At 46.1% G+C, this 17,750-nt stretch overlaps 1 long non-coding RNA gene across 1 annotated transcript in view; it reads left to right on the top strand.

Annotated features, from left to right (window-relative positions):
* Positions 1–3,165: 3,165 nt before the first annotated feature.
* LOC149996201 (uncharacterized) overlaps positions 3,166–17,750 on the top strand; it is a 55,651-nt gene continuing 41,066 nt past the window's right edge. Inside the window, exon 1 of the long non-coding RNA XR_016507480.1 lies at positions 3,166–3,278. This is a non-coding gene — a long non-coding RNA (uncharacterized LOC149996201). The remainder of the gene's footprint in view (positions 3,279–17,750) is intronic.

Raw genomic sequence — 17,750 nt, 5'->3', positions numbered from 1 at the left:
TGGGTACATGGTGCATTACGTGCCAGTGAGAGTACAGACCTAACTACTAGAATAAACTGTTTCCACATTCAACTCATATAGGATCAAACGGCTTTTTAACACTTGCCAAAACCCACAGATATTGCTACAACAAAGGTGCCACTAAATAGAATAAAGTTAATTGTTTATATGGGTAAGGTGGGGTCTTTTGGGCGTTTGGCTGCATAAATGTATTGAAGTGACAGGGTGAGCATCTTGCAGGCCAATCTTCCAGTGCTGGTTCACTGCATAGGACCCGTGGGGGAAACGGGGACTCGGTTTAGCTAAACTGACTGGGGCTTGCCGCAATCCCCGAGGGGTGGTTGTGAGGGGTTACATTCACTTTCGGAAGATATTCTCACGCCTTTCCTTAACTGAAAATGCCCGCGGCCTCTGTAAGCCTGCCCGCACCGACTACATTTCGTCCAAATCTGCGCAGGCCGTCTTGTCCCTGCAGTGAAGACCCCAAGGGAGGAGGGCAGCGCAGAGGATGCCACCAAACTTTCCTGGAGTCGTTATACCACTTAGAACAATGGTTTTTGATGGAAGGCGGGGTGTTCATCCAACATCAGTGCAGCAACAATTCCATGGGCCTCTAGCCCCTTCTCCTCTGGGCCTCTCCTCAGAATCCGCCGCTGGGGGCCAACGCTAGCCTTACTACCACCCTCCTTTACCTCTGTGTCCCCTCCGCAGGGTTCAATCAGTTTGAAATTTCAACTCAAGACAGAGACCAAACTTTCCCTTCTGAGCAGGTATATTATCATATAGTTCGTTTTTCCCAGGGGAAGGAGTTGTTTTCCCGGCGCCCTTCCAGGGCCCCCATGACCCGGTTTTCGAAACCCTGGGATCCCCACCCTCTCCTCTCCACCCCAGACCTTGGCCTCCCACGGCCACGATCTGGGGAGCTGTTGCTACTGGTGTGCGCTGGTGCTTTCGTTTTGCTTTCATTCCCTGCTCTCCGCAGCTGAAAGATTACGGAAGAACAAAGTGGAGGATGAAAGCGCCTGTCCCAACGAAGTGGCGGAACACCTTGGTTGGGAGGAAGATGGGTGGGGTGGGGAGCAAAGCTAAAGCTGAGGCCTGCGCACCCTTGTTCCTTGCTGGGGCCAGAAGGGCCAGGAGGCCCTGGCTTGTTTTCTTCTTGATAGCTATGCATCCAAATTAGTGGGGAAACAGAAAGGCGGGCAGTGCCTTTCAAATACAGAGGACAACGCAAGGTAGAAATGCTGGAAGTGGGGTGGCCAGTCAGGCCTTTCACTAAATTGGAAGGGAGGGGGGAGAAAAGCAAGAAAATAAAACCGGCTTCCGTGCCAGGCTCTGAGCCCCATTAGGTGTGTGGGAACCAACACGACCAACACGCCATCCAAGTTGCTGCAGATGGGCTCAGCTCTGCACTTTGGACACCAGCAATCACTGTGCAGGTTCGTTTTACGTCGTCTCGACTCCCTCTTTACAGCGAGTAAAGCACACGTTGCTAAACTGATGAACTCATGTTCTAAGGTCTACCCTTAAAAAAAAAAAGTCCAAACCTGGAAAGGTTTTCCATATAGAGGCAAACTTATTGCCACCAGGTGTGGCCCCTGCGAAAACGTCCCTGGATTTGGCCGAACCTTGTGCAGACCCAGCAAGAGTGTCTGGGGGCGGAGGCGGGGTGGTGGGGTGAGGGTGATGGTGGCGCGCGAGCTTCCGGCTTGAGTGTAGAGTCCCGCCCCGCCTCCTCCCCAGCTTGCTCTTGAGCCCCAAGGAGGGTGAATGCAGGGGGCAGTCTCTCCAAACTCCTTAGAAAAATAACCCTTCCAGACTGTTTACCACACTGTCCAGCTTTCCGGAAAGGTCGGACGTGTATCCTGCACTCGTCCCAGCTCAGCCCCCAGATTTCCCCCACCTCTGATATGATGGTCCAAATTATTTTATTCCGACTCTGGAAAGTTCAACTGACATCTAAATAAATCACTTAGTTTTCACTAAAACAAAAACCAGAAGTGGTGAAGGTAAATTACACTCAAACTACCTGCTTGCACTTGGTTTTCTTATAAGGCCTTCCTCTTGTATTTACATTAAACTCAGTAAATGAGACTTTAGGCCAGCAGGGAGCTCAGTTTCACTTCGGGGTATGGCAGAGCCTATCGTTTCGCCGTCAGATTTTGAAGGAAAGTTCGAATGTTTTTGTCACAGATCTAACTTCCAGTTTCGCAAAAACCGTATCCTCCCACTGCAGCTCAGGTCTGCAAACTGCTTGGTTCCTAGCTGTCCGACAAGCGGTATGTGAGAGCGCCCAACGTTTGCTGCACCTGCGGAGCAGGGAGAGCGTCTCCGAGCCTCTTGGAACAGCTGCACGGCGCTTCCCGCGCTAAGTGGGCCCTCTGCGAGACAACCCCGTATTCCCCAGCCTCCTGCCGCCACCCAATCGCAAGGGACCCAGGGGAGACTGGCATTTCAAGGCCTGGGAAACCAGCGGCAAGGGACACAAGTCCAGCTCCTGGCTCCCAGGCGAGGCCCAAACGCGCGAACCCTCCCAGACCAGGGTGGTGGCGCTCCTGAAACGAGAGGGGAGGAAGAGGGCGGAAGCGCGGAACCCTAGGAAACACACCCACGAGCCACAGACCTAGGGGTGCCCGCTGGTGGCTAGGGTGAGGGTGGCCGGGCTGTGCGTGTCGCCTGGGCCACGGCCGGAGCCTACGATCTAGGGGCACGGGTGATCGAGACAGCCGTTGCCGCCCCGAAACCTAGCAGGCGACGCATAGCCCCCAGTAGCTGGTTTTTATGGGCGGGCACGTGACGGGGTTGGCTGCACTCAAGAATAGGAGGGGGGACCTGCGAACTGGAGGCCAGGGGCAGGAGGGCGACTACCACGCTGAGTACTTAGGTAGTGTGCTGGGGTTTCTCTCTCCCTGGAGCCCTGGAGGGGAGTAGGGGAGGGGCCACCGCTCCGCCTTCTCCTTTTTGCAACGTTGACCCAATCTCCAAATAGAACAAAAGGACCAACTTCCTTGGCGCTTTGCTGAAACTGCACAAATAAAAACATTGAGCTGGGGGTTTTCCTGGTCCCTAGTGATGGAGCTAGGAGCGCGGCGCCTGGGTGGCGGGGGGGGGGGGGGGGGCGGAGGACGGGCGCGGCTGGACCGCGACGCTGAGGGGGGACACCTAGCCGAGGCACAACAGCAGCGGCGCCACTCCGCGCGAACCCAGGGCTCTGGTCCCTGCGCGGGCTTGAGAGCTCGCCTCGACCTGGAGGGGTCTTCCTCCTCCATCGTTGACAGGTCAGTCCGTACTGCCCCTTTCTGCACTGTGCTTTCTTTTCCCTTCTCCTGCCTCCACTTTTATAAGGGAACAGAGGGGGGGTGGGGAATAGAACGAGGCACAGCAGCGACAGACACCAAATCTGTAATCTTCAGAGTCCATGGTGGGCTGGCCTAGGGGGCTCAAAGAGGTGGTCCGCGACTGGCCTCCAGTAATACAGCCAGCTCCTGCGCCACCGCTCGGGAACAAACCAGGCAGAAGTGGACTGCGCCGCCCAAGAGGCTAGGAGAGCGGAGGCGGGAATGTCACTGAAGCGCGGGCTGCCGGGTAAGGGTCAAGGGTGGCCCCCGGCTGCCTCTACCTCTAGGAGGCCGACCTCCAGTGGAGATGTGCCAGGGACTCGCCCCCACCAAGCTCGAACCTGGCGTCTCCACCTGGTCCTAAGGCTGCCGCGTCAAGGCTGAACACAAAATCACTGTTGCCGCAGACCGCCGCACACCCCGGATCCGGTGCCTACGCACCCAGATTGCCAGGAATTGAGGGGCTAGGTGGAGGCAGGTGGCATACTCCTCCAGGAGCCGGGGAGCTGAGCTCAAAGCTCCCCACACAGCCCTGGCGGTTACGAGGGACCCGGGGGAGGGAGCGGAGTTGGCGCTGTTGACAGCCTTGCTGGAGCTGGGAGGACGAAATTTGGGGAGAAAGGGCGGGGGAGAAGTGGGAGTCTGGGATGGGGGTGGGAGCGCGCTCGGGACTGGGGGGGGGCTTTGGTCACGTGACGGACAGATGCCCCCGCTACAGGCTGACAGTAGCGATGACGTCACCGTCCCCTGACTGCAGGGTGTGGCACTTTCGCTCCCTCCCCCATCTCTATTCCCTAGCTCCCAGTACTGGCAATACAACCTTTTCGGAGGGAGTATGCGGTCGGTTTACAGGCTTTTCTTAACTCTAGCCCCTGTATTCTTCCCCAGCTGTCCGGAGTCCTGGGCCTGGGACCTGAGCAGCAGCAGTCTTAGTCGCTCGCTCCCACGCGCTCCATTGTGTGGGCGAGCCCAGCGGGCTGAGGTTAGTGCTGTCCACCCAAGGTTCTGAGCTCCGGAAGGGGCGGGAACGGCCCGGAAGCAGCTGAGGCTTAGTCCAGCGACGTCCCGAGTGTCGTCGGAGCTCCAGAAGTCTGACACTTTGGGACTTTCCTTGAGAATTAGAGGTTTTGCCCACGTTCCCGGGACACCCACTTAGCTGAGCGGGCTTAGGGTCCAGTTCCGCGGGTACGTGGTAGGAGCCTGTCACCACTTACGGGGACGGGATTCCAGAAGTCGTTATAAGCCGTTTGGGGCAACTGAGGGGTTTGGTGACTCAGCGCGGTGAGTGCTATTTATAATTGATGCGTTAGTAGCAGGGAAATGCACTTCAAACAGATCCTAGGCCCAAAAAGGGAAAGAGCTGCGTTGGCGGCAACAAAGGACCTTTTTGAAAAAGAAACGGTTTAACTGTGAGATCCTGTGTTGTAAGAAATTAGCAGACTAGTCAGAACTATCTTTAAAAGTTGGAACATCTTTCACGGTAATTTTAGGGACACATTATGATAGTAGACTCCCTTTTTTGGGTGGTGTTGAGGTGCACCAGGAACAATAATTCAGATAAATTACCCCCTAGTGGATCGCTCAGTATCAGAACTGCTTTTATTAATTGCAGGATTTATTAAGTACCTGAAACCATATGGTGGCTAGGTATAAAACTGATGATGAAGATTCCTACACAATATTCTGTAACAGGGAGGTGTATGTGAGATTTATTATCACAAATCTGCTGGCAACTATAAGTTACACATTTACCACCCAATTTCTTCCTCTCAAGAAAGCACTATAAAAATGTATAATACAGCCTGGGGTTCAGTTTGGAAATCCAGGAGGTAGATGCTAAGAGAAAGAGCAATTGGCAGGCTGGCTTCAGGGAGGCAAGAGTTCGCATCCATTTGCCCAGCCTGCACAGTTTTCTGTAGGTAGTGTGACCTGAGGTGTTCCTTGAAAGAAAGAAGGTGGCTTCCTGGATTGCAAAAGTTGGCCAGCTAAGAAGAAAGGAAAGGGTTTCCCAAGGTGAGAAGTAAAGCAGCAGGTACGAAGGCCTGCAGTGAAGAATTAAGGCAAGATAATTAGACCATGTGAAGAGGTGAGTGAGAAAGAAGCTGGAAGGATGGGGTCATGCAGGGCCTTGTAATCTATGCTGAGGAGTTTGGACTTTAGCCTAATACCTACACATTTTTAACCTTTTGGGGTACACATTCCCTTTCAAAAACCTATGGAAAGCAGTGTGCCTATAGACCCACATTACAATTTTGCATACAATTTAAAAGGATTTACTGTACTTTGTGAATAAATGACCATTGGGTCTCAGGATTAAAAGCTATAGCAGCAGATTTCCTTTTTTAAAATTATATATTATTGATTATGCTATTAAAATTGTTTTGATTTTCCCCTTTTGCCTCCCTCCACCAAGCACCCCCAACTCCCTCAGGCAATCCCCTCCCCCATTGTTCATGTCTATGGGTCATGCGTGTAGTTCTTTGGCTATTCCATTTCCTACACTGTACTTTATCTCCCCTTGGCTATTCTGTAACTACCTATTTGTACTTCTTAATCCCCTCTACCCTTCACCCCTACTCTCACACCTCCCTCCCATCTGCCATCCATCAAAACCCTTTCCATATCCATGATTCTGCCTCTGTTCTTCTTGTTTGCTTAGTTTGTTTTTTACATTCAATTGTTGGTAGATATGTATTTTTTTGCCATTTTATTGTTCATAGTTTTGATCTTTTCTTTAATAAGTCCCTTTAACATTTCGTGTAATAATGGTTTAGTGATGATGAACTCCTTTAGTTTTTTCTTCTTGTCTGGGAAGCTCTTTATCTTCCCTTTGATTCTAAATGATAGCTTTGCTGGGTAGAGCAATCTTGGCTGTAAGTCCCTGCTTTTCATGACTTTGACTACTTCTTGACAATCCCTTCTAGCCTGCAGAGTCTCTTTTGAGACAGCCATATGGGAACTCTCCTGTAGGTAACTAACTCCTTTTCTCTTTATGCTTTTTAAGATTCTCTCTTTATGTTTAACCTTTGGGATTTTAATTATGATGTGTCTTGGAGTGGGTCTCTTTGCATCCATCTTGTTTGGGTCTCTCTGTGCTTCCTGGATTTGTATGTCTATTTCCTTCACCAAGTTTTCTTTCATCGTTTTTTCAAATAGATTTCCAATTTCTTGCTCTTTTTCTTCTTTTTCTGGCACCCCTATGATGCAAATCTTGGACTGCTTTAAGTTGTCCCAGAGGCTGCTTATACTATTCTCATTTTTTTAAATTCTTTTTTCTTCTTGTTATTCTGATTGGTTGTTTTTTTTGTTTGTTTGTTTGTTTGGTTTTTTTTTGTTTGTTTGTTTGTTTGTTTCCTTATGTTCCAAATCATTGATTTGATTCTTGGCTTCATCCGCTCTACTGTTGTTTCCCTGTAAGTTGTTCTTTATTTCAGTAGTGTACCCTTTGTTTCTTACTGAATCTTTTTTATGCTTTTGAGGTCCTCACTAAGTTCCTTGAGCATCCTTATAACCACTGTTTTGAGCTCTGCATCTGATAGATTGATTATCTCCATTTTGTTTAGCTCTTTTTCTGGAGTTTTGATCTGTTCTTTCATTTGGGCCATGTTTCTTTGTCTCCTCAGTTTGGCAGCCTCCCTGTGTTTGTTTCTATGTATTAGGTAAGCATGACCTAATGTAGTAGGTGTCCTATAGGGTCCAATGGCAGAGCCTCCCTTATCACCTAAGCTGGGTACTTGAGATGCACCCTTTGTGTGGGCTGAGTACACTCTCCTCTTGTAGTTGAGCCTTGGTTGCTGTTGACAGATAAATGAGAGGGGTTTACCCAGGCCAATCAGCTGCAAGGACTGGCTGTGACTTTTGACCACCAACATCTGTCCTCTGTGGAGGATCAGCTGTGCAAGGGCTGGATGGTTCTGTGACATGGTCTGTAGCTGTTCACTGTGTGCACTGGCCCTGGGCTGTCCCAAGTGATTCAGGCCAAGGTCAGCCCTGTGAGAAATACTCACAATAAACAGGAAGATTCCCTGACCAGGAGGTTGCTTTCTTTTCCACACCCTCATAGCAGCTTGTCTGATTAATATTACTCTTCCTTCCCCACTGAAGAGGATGTCTAGAATGGACATTAGTTCCGTCCACATGTAACAACACTCTTCCTGAAGATACAGGCATGTCCCCTCTGCTGAAGCAGTGGGAGGTTGAGGGCACTCCGGTTACAACCCTAGAGGTGGTGTTGATTGGCAGCCAAGCCAGGTGTCTCCTCTTCTGCCACTGGAGAGGGGAGAACAGCTGCTACTTCTGCCACTTCCACCACAGTTTGAAGAAAAACAGCCTGAGTTTTACAAGTGTTACTTTTTTTTTCTGCATTGGAGAGGCAGACACCCTGCCATTTCTGTAACCTGTAGCAAGTTAATTACCCTGTTGTTCTCAGGACCTAGTAGCTTCTTAGGGTATTAGATGGTCACTGGGCTAGCAAACTTAACATTGCTCCTCCTTGCAGCTTTTGCAAGGAGTATTCAGATGCAAATTGAATTGCTAGAAGTCACCTGGGATGGAAAGAAATGCTGCAGGCTTTGGGGAATGGGGAAATTCTCAAGGTTCTGTTTGTATTGCTCTAATTCTTTTCTCAATCTAGAGTAAGTTTCTGCCAGTGCCATGGGTATCGTGGGCATGGCTACTGGATGGGCACCTGTTGGGCGTCCCTGGCCTAATCCATCTGTACTGTCTATCCACAGTGCCTCTGCCTGGTTGGCTGCCAGCTGGCCATGGCTATGAGGCAGTGGGAGACAGGACAGAGGGTCCCAGGTTTTCTCTTCTTTTTCTTTTACAGGGAAGAGACCTGCAGATCTGCTGGTAGGTAGTGACCAGCAGAAAGCACATTCCCTCTCTTCCTTAGAAGCTGGGAGCTGATACCTGGAAACTCACATATTAGACCAGGGCTTGACAAACCCAAGATTCATCAGACCCAAATGGGGCCAGAACACAGATTGCCCCTTAAAGGGTTACTTTTGTCAAAGAAGACAACAATATTTTACCATTTTTTTTTCCTTATTCTGGGTCCAGAGATCCTCTCCCCACTAACCCTGCCGTGAGCTCAACCTCCTATACTGGAAATTTATTGCCCGTGTCCCGTGAACTCAACTCCCCCCCTCATACTAGAAGTTTCTTGTCCATGCCCTGTACATTCTCCTTAATGGAATATTGGACAGAATGTCTGTGGGGCCTTCCTTGGCTCCTCTTAGTTTCCCTAGGCCTAGAAATTTTATTTCCCATCCTCAGTGGATTCCTGTGGCTGAATCTGGTTGTATCTTCAATCCCTTTTACCAGAGATTTCTTGAACATGAACCCCATAAGCTCAATCCCCCTATACCAGAGACTCCCTGCCCACGCCCTGTATACTCAACGCCCCCATACTGGAAGTTTCTTATACACAGTCCTGTGTGCTCAACCCCTTTTATTAGAGATTTCTTGCACACAGCCCAAGATTCGCTTTGTCCATCTCTGGTAGTTTCCCCCACAGGAGAATGAAACTGCGGATCAGGAGTCCATGCTCACTTCGTATCTTGAGCTACATCTCAGCCGCACACACACTTGAACCCTGAGGATGCCCAATGACCAAGGCAGTGCTTAAGTCCAATTTTCGTACCTTGGCCTGTGCACAAGATTGTCTGGTTGCCACGGCGCTTGCCTCTTTTATTTTTTACGTCCTCCCTGCATCAGTCTAGTGCTGTCCCAACAAGAAGGCTCGAGTCTGTTTCTGGACACTGTGAGGCAGGCGGGTCTCAGGTTGAACAGGCCACCCCAAAATGGGGAGGAAATCTCACCACCTCGGCTCAGAGCCCCTTCCCTCACATAGTTGGAGGATCCCATATGAGCCCCCAAATTGTGGGAAATGCTCACAATAAAACACCAGGACACAAGAGTTAACCAGTAGATGAGGCATTGTTTATCCACAGGTCTGCAGAGCTGGTCACACAGCCATATCAGGGACATGCATGTGTGTGTGGAAGCCAATAAGAAAACTGGTTTTTTACTAATGTATCCCCCCTTTCCCCTTCTCCCTTCTCCCCCATTTCTCCATTTGCTGGATAATCGAGAGTTAAAGTCTAACGCAATTAACTAAATTGACTGAGGGTAGTGACTAAGGGTAATCTGGTTATAGATCTGTCTCCAGCTCTCCCTTGAGTTTCTCTCACTTGTTTGCTAGGTTGTCTAGCTACATATTCCTATTTCCCTGTGTTTGGTGATGAGTATCTTCTTTTGATCTTAGAGGCATTTGTACTGAGTTGCAGAATGTCCCTTCCTGACTTGTAAGTGTGCTGATACTGTTGACTGACTCAGAAACACCCTGATTCAAGATTTAATTACATTTGTCCTTTGCTGCTAATTATTTCCTACTGGTTTGAGAGTCACCAGTTTCTTTGTCCCTTACAGCCCCCACCTGTGTTTTGTCCAGGGCACCCTGCCTGAGCTATAAAGTAATCTGAGGTGTCTGCTTCTTGTGTTGGGCTTGGAGGTTCCCAGGAGAAGCCTGGTTGTGAATCTAAGCTGGCTGCTGCTATTGCCGAGTTGGGACTCACTGAAGGTAGCTGTTGCTTTTTTGAGAGGATTTAGGAAGTTGTGAAGCATGAGGCAAGACCAGCCATTCCTGTAAAAGCAGCTTGGGTGGGGCAGAGTCTCTGGGGATCTCCAAGGCAGGTTAAGAGCAGAGTTAGCCAGGTTCATAAGAGTCCCAGATATGGCACAAGTTTGCAGGCTCTGTGGGGGAAGGGTTTAGAAAAGGGACAATGGCTTATGCTCTCCTTAATGCCAGACACTTCAGTGTCTCCTTGTATACTACTGGTGCCTTTCAAGCTGCTACTCAGGTGCCAGAGCTCAGAGGGAGTGAGTCTGTGTAGGTGAGTCCATGTGTGAGCGCTTGAAGAGGAACTGCTTGGCGCTCCAGCAGTTTCTTCCACCGACTCAATCCCCACTGGTTTTTGCAGCCAGAAGTTATGGGGACTTATCTTCCTGGCCCTGGAACCCTGATGTGTAGCTGGGACTCTTCACTTCCAAGATATCCCTTCTGAATTTTTATCCACCACATGTGGTTGAGGGACCAGCCCATTCTGTGTTTGCACCTCTCCTACCAGTCTGGATGAATGTGGTAACTTTAATTCCGTAGTTGTCAGACTTCCATTCAACTCAATTTCATAGTTGTTAGACTTCCATTTAACTTGATTTTTGATGGTTCTGAGTGATGTTTGTTCAATATTTTGGTTGTAATTTTGATGTGGTTTGCAAAGAGGCAAGCCGTATCTCCCTGTGCCACCATCTTGACTGGAAATAGCAGCGGATTTTCAACCAGTGTGCGGCAGGAACTTGTAAGATATGCAATACCTTATTTAGTCAGTGGCACTGACCTCTTTTCTCTTAAATTGTCAATTTAAAAAAATGACAACAGCCAACACAACAATAGCTGTTGGATGTGAATGAATCAAAATTATATCTATTTTTGTCAGATTACCAAAAAGTATATTTTTTGTCGTGCCACAAAATTTTAGTAATTAGTTTCTGTGTGCCATGAGATGAAAAAGGTTGAAAATTGCTGACCTTTAGGAAAGGGAAAACCATGAAGATTATTTTTAATGAAAGGCGTGGTTAGATTTCACTGTTCAGGTTCTGGTGATGGACTGTAAAACAGCCTCTGATCTAAGTAAGAATTGACTAAGACCATTGCTGTGTACCAAGTGACAGTGGGGATAGAGAGAAAAAGAGTTTTAAGAAAAGTAATTTAAAAGATTCAGTGGAATGGGAAATTGATCAGCAGTATGGAGCAAGGGAGTCCCAATTTCTGGTCTAGTATGTGGACTGAACAGAGGAGTGGGCCTCAAGTCCAGGATGAGAAATGGTGTTTTGTCCCCGTGGAATTTGAGGTATCAGGGAATTATCCCAGGAGGTTTGGAAGGAAAGGTCTGGCTCTTTGGAATCATTAAAATGTAGGTAGTAGCTAAAGCCACAGAAGTGGATAAGTGGACCAGAGAATGTGTTAAGTCAGAAGGCTTCTGAGAAGGGAATCTTGGGGACCCACTGACTTTTAGGAAAATGACAGGAGCCAAGTGAACCTTCTAAGGATAGTGATGAATGACTAAGGACATCTTGGTGTCCATAGTTCATAACCCTAATTAGTAAATTCTGCTTCCTTGATAAAGAATGAAAACATTTTGCTGGTTTGGTCCCTTTATAGGATTTAAAAGGCTGTGTACTCTTGCAGTGAAAAAGAAAGCACCTTTTGAAAGATTCTGACTCAGAAGGGAAATGAGTACAGGAGAGGATTAGATCTTGCTTTTCCTTTTTGAAAATAGAGATACTTAGAGGATATGAAAAGGAGAAGTGTAGAGAATCAAGCTTTCTCTTTTCCTTGCTCAGCCACTAAACTTTCAAGGAAAAGAAGTTCAGACAGACTGGATCCTCATGGTGGTGTTTTTTTGTTCCTAAATGATACTTCAACTTTTTTACCAACAATTAGTACTGGAAGGTGGTAAGATTTCAGTCTGGCTAAGAAAACAAGGAAAAGTGAAGGGAAAGAGTTTTTTCTTTGCTTTCTTCATCTCCTACCTACTTGTTACAGCTAACTTGAGCTACAGATATATAACATACATAAACTACCCCAGAACTTAGTGGTTTCAGATATTACTTTTACTCATGAATATGCAATTTCCATAGGGCTTTGTAGGGACAGCTTGTTTCTCAATCACTAGGCCTCAGCTCAGACAGCTCACAGGCTGGAGGCTTGCATCATCTAAAGGCTATTTACTTGCATGTCTAGGGATTAGGACTGACTAAAAGCTAGGACTTTAGTGGAGGCTGTCAGCCAGAACACCTACTTACACTTGGCCTTCTCCTGTGGTCTGGGCTTACCCACAGCAGGGTTGCTGTGTTCCAGGGTCCCAAAACTGAGAGCCAAGTGAAACTGCATTACCTTTATGACCTAATCTTAGAAGTCATGCAGCAGCATCTTCATAGATTCTATACATTAGAGGCAAATCACTAATGCCATACATATTCTAGAAAGGATAATTACACTCCACCTTTTAAGGGGAGGAGTGTCAAAGAATTGTTTTATTTAAAATCACCATCCATGTTAACTTCAGAATAAAACAATTTATAAACAATGTGTTGTTTATTAAAAATGCTTAAATAAGCCCTGGCTGCTGTAGCTCAGTGGATTGAGCATCGGCCTGTGAGCCAAATGTCACTAGTTCGATTCTCAGTCAGGACACATGACTAGGTTGCTTGTCTGGTTCCCAGTTGGGGGCGTGAGTGAGAGACAACCACACAGTGATGTTTCTCTCTTTCTCTTTCTCCTTTCCCCTCTCTCTAAAAATAAATAAATAAACAAACAAACAGGGAGATGCAAATAAAAACCACAATGAGATACCATTTTACACCAGTCAGAATGGCCATCATCAACAAATCAACAAACAACAAGTGCTGGTGAGGATGTGGAGAAACGGGAACCCTACTGCACTGTTGGTGGGAATGCAGACTGGTGCAGCCACTATGGAAAACAGTATGGAATTACCTCAAAAGATTAAAAATGGAACTGCCTTTTGAACCAGCGACTCCACTACTAGGATTATACCCGAAGAATCTTGAAATACCAATTCAAAAGAACTTATGCACTCCTATGTTCATTGCAGCCCTGTTTACAATAGCTAAGTGCTGGAAACAACCTAAGTGCCCATCTGTAGATGAGTGGATCAAAAAACTGTGGTACATTTATACAATGGAATACTATGTAATGGAAAGAAAGAAGGAACTCCTGCCATTTGCAACAACATGGATGGAACTAGAAAGAATTTTGCTTAGTGAAATAAGCCAGGCAAAGAAAGAAAAATACCATATGATATCACCTAATACAGGAAACTAAAGAACAACACAAACAAAAGAACTAAATAGAACGAAGAGCAGAATACCAGTCAATAGAGGGGAGGGGAGAGGAAGAGAAGGGGGATAAGTAAGGGAAGGGTTTAGTCAAAGAACCTGTATAAATGACTCATGGACATGGACAACGGGGAGGGATATGATGGCGGGAGAGGGGGTAGGCTGGGTAGGGGAGAGAAATTGGGGGAAAAGGGGACAACTGTAATTGAAAAACCAAAAATAAAAAATAAAAAAAATAAAAAAAGACTGTCAGATGACTTCTCAAAAGAACTTTGCAGGCTTTAAGAAATTGGCAAGAAATATCCAAAGTCATGAAAAGCAGGCACCTACAGCCAAGATTGCTCTACCCAGCGAAGTTGTCATTAAGAATCAGAGAGCAGATAAAGAGGTTCCCAGGCAAAAAGAAAACTAAAGGAGTTCATAATTACTAAGCCATTATTATATGAATTGTTAAAGGGACTTTTTAAAGAAGAAATAGAAGATCAAAACTATGGCCAATAAAATGGCAATAAATACATATCTATCAACAATTGAATCTAAAAAAAAAACTAAGCAAACAAGAAAAACAGAAACATAATCATGGATACTGGAGAGGGTTTTGATGGTTGCCAGATGGGAGGGGGGTGCAAGCGAATGACTGAAGAAGTGAGAGGATTAAGTACAAATAGGTATTCACAGAATAGCCAAGGGGATGTAAGGTACAGCATAAGCAATGGAGTAGCCAAAGAGGTTTTATGCACAACCCATGGACATGGACAATGGTGTGGGGATTGCCTTAGTAAATGTGGGGTGTTAGGTGGAGGGGGACAAAGGGGGAAAATTGGGACAACTGTAATAGCATAATCAAGAAAATATAATTAAAAAATAAATGCATTTATTACTTATTAATTTAAAATTAAAATGCAAAGATATCTTCCTGGTCCATGTTCTTAACCTCCTCCCTTTCCCTGTAAAATCCTCACCTACCTTTGCATCCCCTCCCATCCCACCATAGAGAGCTGGTTGTGTGCAATACTGCCAGGAGGCCTCAGTTTTCAGGGGAGCACTAATTAACTTTGTCATTCCTATGCAGGTCCTCTGTGCACAGAGCAAATGTTGGAGTGAGTCATAGTCCTCCTCTCCTAACAAAAGGGCATTGTGCTGTACCGTTTGATTTGGGCTCTTGTCTGTCACAAACTTATGAGAACCTCTATGATTTAATTTCCTCATCTATAAAATGAGGTTCATAACAGTACCTGTTTTATTAAGTTATTTTAAGGATTCAATGAGTTAAAATTTGTAAAGCACCTAGGACAGTGCTTGGTGCATACAGAAGCACTATAATGATTATAGAATATAATATATAAAATACATATAATTTTGGAAAAACACTTTTAATAATGAAAAAGGATAACTTTCCAAGGGTACTTTTGAAAGTGTTGGAAGTCAGCTTTTAATATACATCTGTTGGGGAAAATCAGTTGTGTAATATATGGTAAAGGTATGAGAAAGAATGTGTGGTTAATAAACCTGACCACCAGATGGAGAGCCAAAAAGCCTTATATTATGATTCCAAGTGAAGTTATCTTACATTTTTTTTCTGTTTGGAAAGCTTAAAAACAGCAACTCCAAAGTCAAATTCCCAAGAATTTGAATCAAATGCTTGGAACATTTTAAATGTACCTGTCCCTCTTGCACTCTTGTTTTAGAGGAACCATAACCCTCTCTTCCAGGCTGATTCTTAATCAACCTCACCACCCCCACCTCATTCCCTCTCCATTTGAAGGCAGGCATTGCTTGCCTTATGCTTATCTGTTGGGGCTGTAGGGAGTGGCTGGCAGAAAAGAGGAACAAGGATAGTATATCCATACAGCATGGCAGATCTCCAGTTCTGGGTTAATGTGGAAAGGGGAGTTCCTGGTGGAAGAGCAGGACCAATCAAATGGCATTGGTCCAATCAAGATAGCATAAAGTATATAAAACAAAGTGGAGACACTCATGTCAACTAAAATGGCTGTCAGCCATGACACTTTGGTTCAAGAGGGAAACTACCTAAGTCACTCTAGACACATCTGGCAAGGGGACACACTGAAGATATCTACCCATGTGGTCAGAGCAGACACATCTGGTAAGGAGACACAGCTAAGATATCTGCACATGTAGACAGAATGACCATATCTGCAGAGTGGGGAATTTCACTCTTGCCACCAGGGTTGTCAAGCAGAACAGCCATGTACCACCTATAGGTTCCTGGAAAAATTCCAAACTTGCCATTAGGGGTGCCAAGACATTTATCGAAGAGACCCAGAAGGGTGGAGTACACCACTTTCCAGGTATAACTGAGGCAGGTTCCAGAACACTGCTGAAACAGCCGAGCTCCACATACCATAATGCTGCTTCATGCCACACTGATCTCCTTTGGCCTCATCTGCTGGAGACTCTGCCCTGCTGAACTGAGGACTTCAACTGCACTGCTGCCCATCTGGCTCCAGAGGTCCTTGGTTGCAAAATGCTGACAACTCCTCTGCCCACCATTCTGTCTCCCGGACCTACAGACTGAGGCTCAGGGACTTGGGTTCATTATCCCCCATTAATTGCAGTGTATGTGTTTGTGTATTACAATTCTCTTAGATTGTTAGAGTTGTGAGTAGGATATTAATGTGTGTTGATGTTCTACTTTGAGTGAACCTGCATTCAATAAAAGCTGAGTGAATAGCATAGTTACCATGTGTGACTCTTGTCTATTCCTTGGTGCCGGGCTGCTCAGCAGGCAGCTAGCCGAGTAGCTGCCCAGCTGACTTATAGGAAAGACTGTATTGTGAACAGGTGCTCATTACACCTGGCCCTGTGAAAGGCTGCTCAAGTCCAGTGGGCCCAGTTTTAAGGGGCTGTCACAGAAGAGGTCAAAGAAGCTCTAAGAGATGCTAAAGAGGCAACAATTGGATTTGTGTTACAGGCCCTGTTTGGGAGAAAAGCAGCCCTTGAGGAAATGTCCCCAGAAGCTTCATCGTATCAGAGGAGTGGGAGAAAGTTTCCTACAAGGGAAAGAAGTTTTTAAAGAGGTGTGGGCTGTGAGGGAACAAGGCAGAGAAGGTGTATGGAGGCAGAGGCTCAGGATTATTTTGAAAGTGATGACAGTGAGATAGGCTGAGGCTTAAACAGGACATATTATAAGAATTTTCCCTAACTAACAGAAGGGAGGCACCTGAGCACTCTTCTGCTTCTCAAACTTGCAGATACATGGGAATCACCTGGGGATCTTGTTAAAACTCATTCTGATTCAACAGATCCAGAATATTCCTCTGATTCTGCATTTCACCCTGCTGAGGATGCTGGTTCCTGGACACCACTTTTAGAAGTCAGGGTCTTTTCTGACTTCAGAATAGAGAAAGTTGAGCACTCTAAGTCATGGAACAACAGACACTCAACCATGGGGCAGATTCTGTGGGAGGAGGTTCTTCTAGCCACAGTTTAAACTCAAGGTTCCCTTTGCAGGTTCCCATATATTAAAGCATTTAAGGAGTTCAGTTATGGGGTGAGGAGGGAAAGGAATCAGATTCTGGGACCCCCTGACTGACCTCCCAGTGTGGTTGGGGGCTGGGAAGAAGAATGGCTGGTCTTCGATTGAGTGAGGTTCATATCACCAAGAATAAGAGAGATCTGGAAAGGCAGAAGATACTAGCAGGAAAGTCCTTGCAGCCAGCCAAAGCAGCCCCTGAACTTCCCACAGGCAGCTTTTCACATGTTACCGGGGGGCCGCAATTGGGAAGTTTTGAAAGAACATACTCAATTGCCTCTCATAAGTACTCAGGTGACTCAACTGAGAGAAACAGTTAATTGTAATAGAGGCAGAAAGTTATCCTGAACTAAGGTTTAAGTTTTTCAGGAAGAAATGAGGACAGGCCAAGGCAGCTGAAAAGTATTGGGTGTTGGCTTTGCAGAAGGCTGAATTCAACACTGATAAATCGGGTTGAGAGGTGTCCTCCATTGAACCTACCAGTATGGTATTTTAGGTTCTTGTGTATGAGAATGCAGTAAATACCTGTTTAAGAAATTCATTATTTCAGATGTACTTTTTCTTACATTTTGATTGCTTTTTTTAATTAGCAGAGGTTGTAATGTCAGCTTTTAGTTAGTCCTTCTGCTAATATTTAAAAGGATACTTATAATTCTTTTGAAATGTGAGGAATCCTTTTATGTACATGTGCAAGTAAAAGATTCCAACATTAATGTAAAGTATTCTGTTAAATAGAGTAAAAGTCTGTCTCTTCGGAGGAAAGGGTACACTCTACAGAAAAGGTTTTTTGTGTTTTTTTCTCAGTCTCTGTAGGGGTGGATATTTTTGTAATCTTGTTAGTGAGGACGCAAGGAATCCCAGTTACTTTTGGGATGATAACAAGAACTAACATTTACTGAGTGTTTACTATGCACCCAACACTGTGAGCATCTGATGTCCTGTACCTCCTTTCTCACAACAATCTCACAAGGGACATTTTCTAATTGTATTCA

This window comes from Furipterus horrens, unplaced genomic scaffold, assembly GCF_987537825.1.
Source record: "Furipterus horrens unplaced genomic scaffold, mFurHor1.1.pri manual_scaffold_12, whole genome shotgun sequence".
Lineage (NCBI taxonomy): Eukaryota > Metazoa > Chordata > Mammalia > Chiroptera > Furipteridae > Furipterus > Furipterus horrens.
This window is presented reverse-complemented; position numbering and strand designations above follow the sequence as displayed.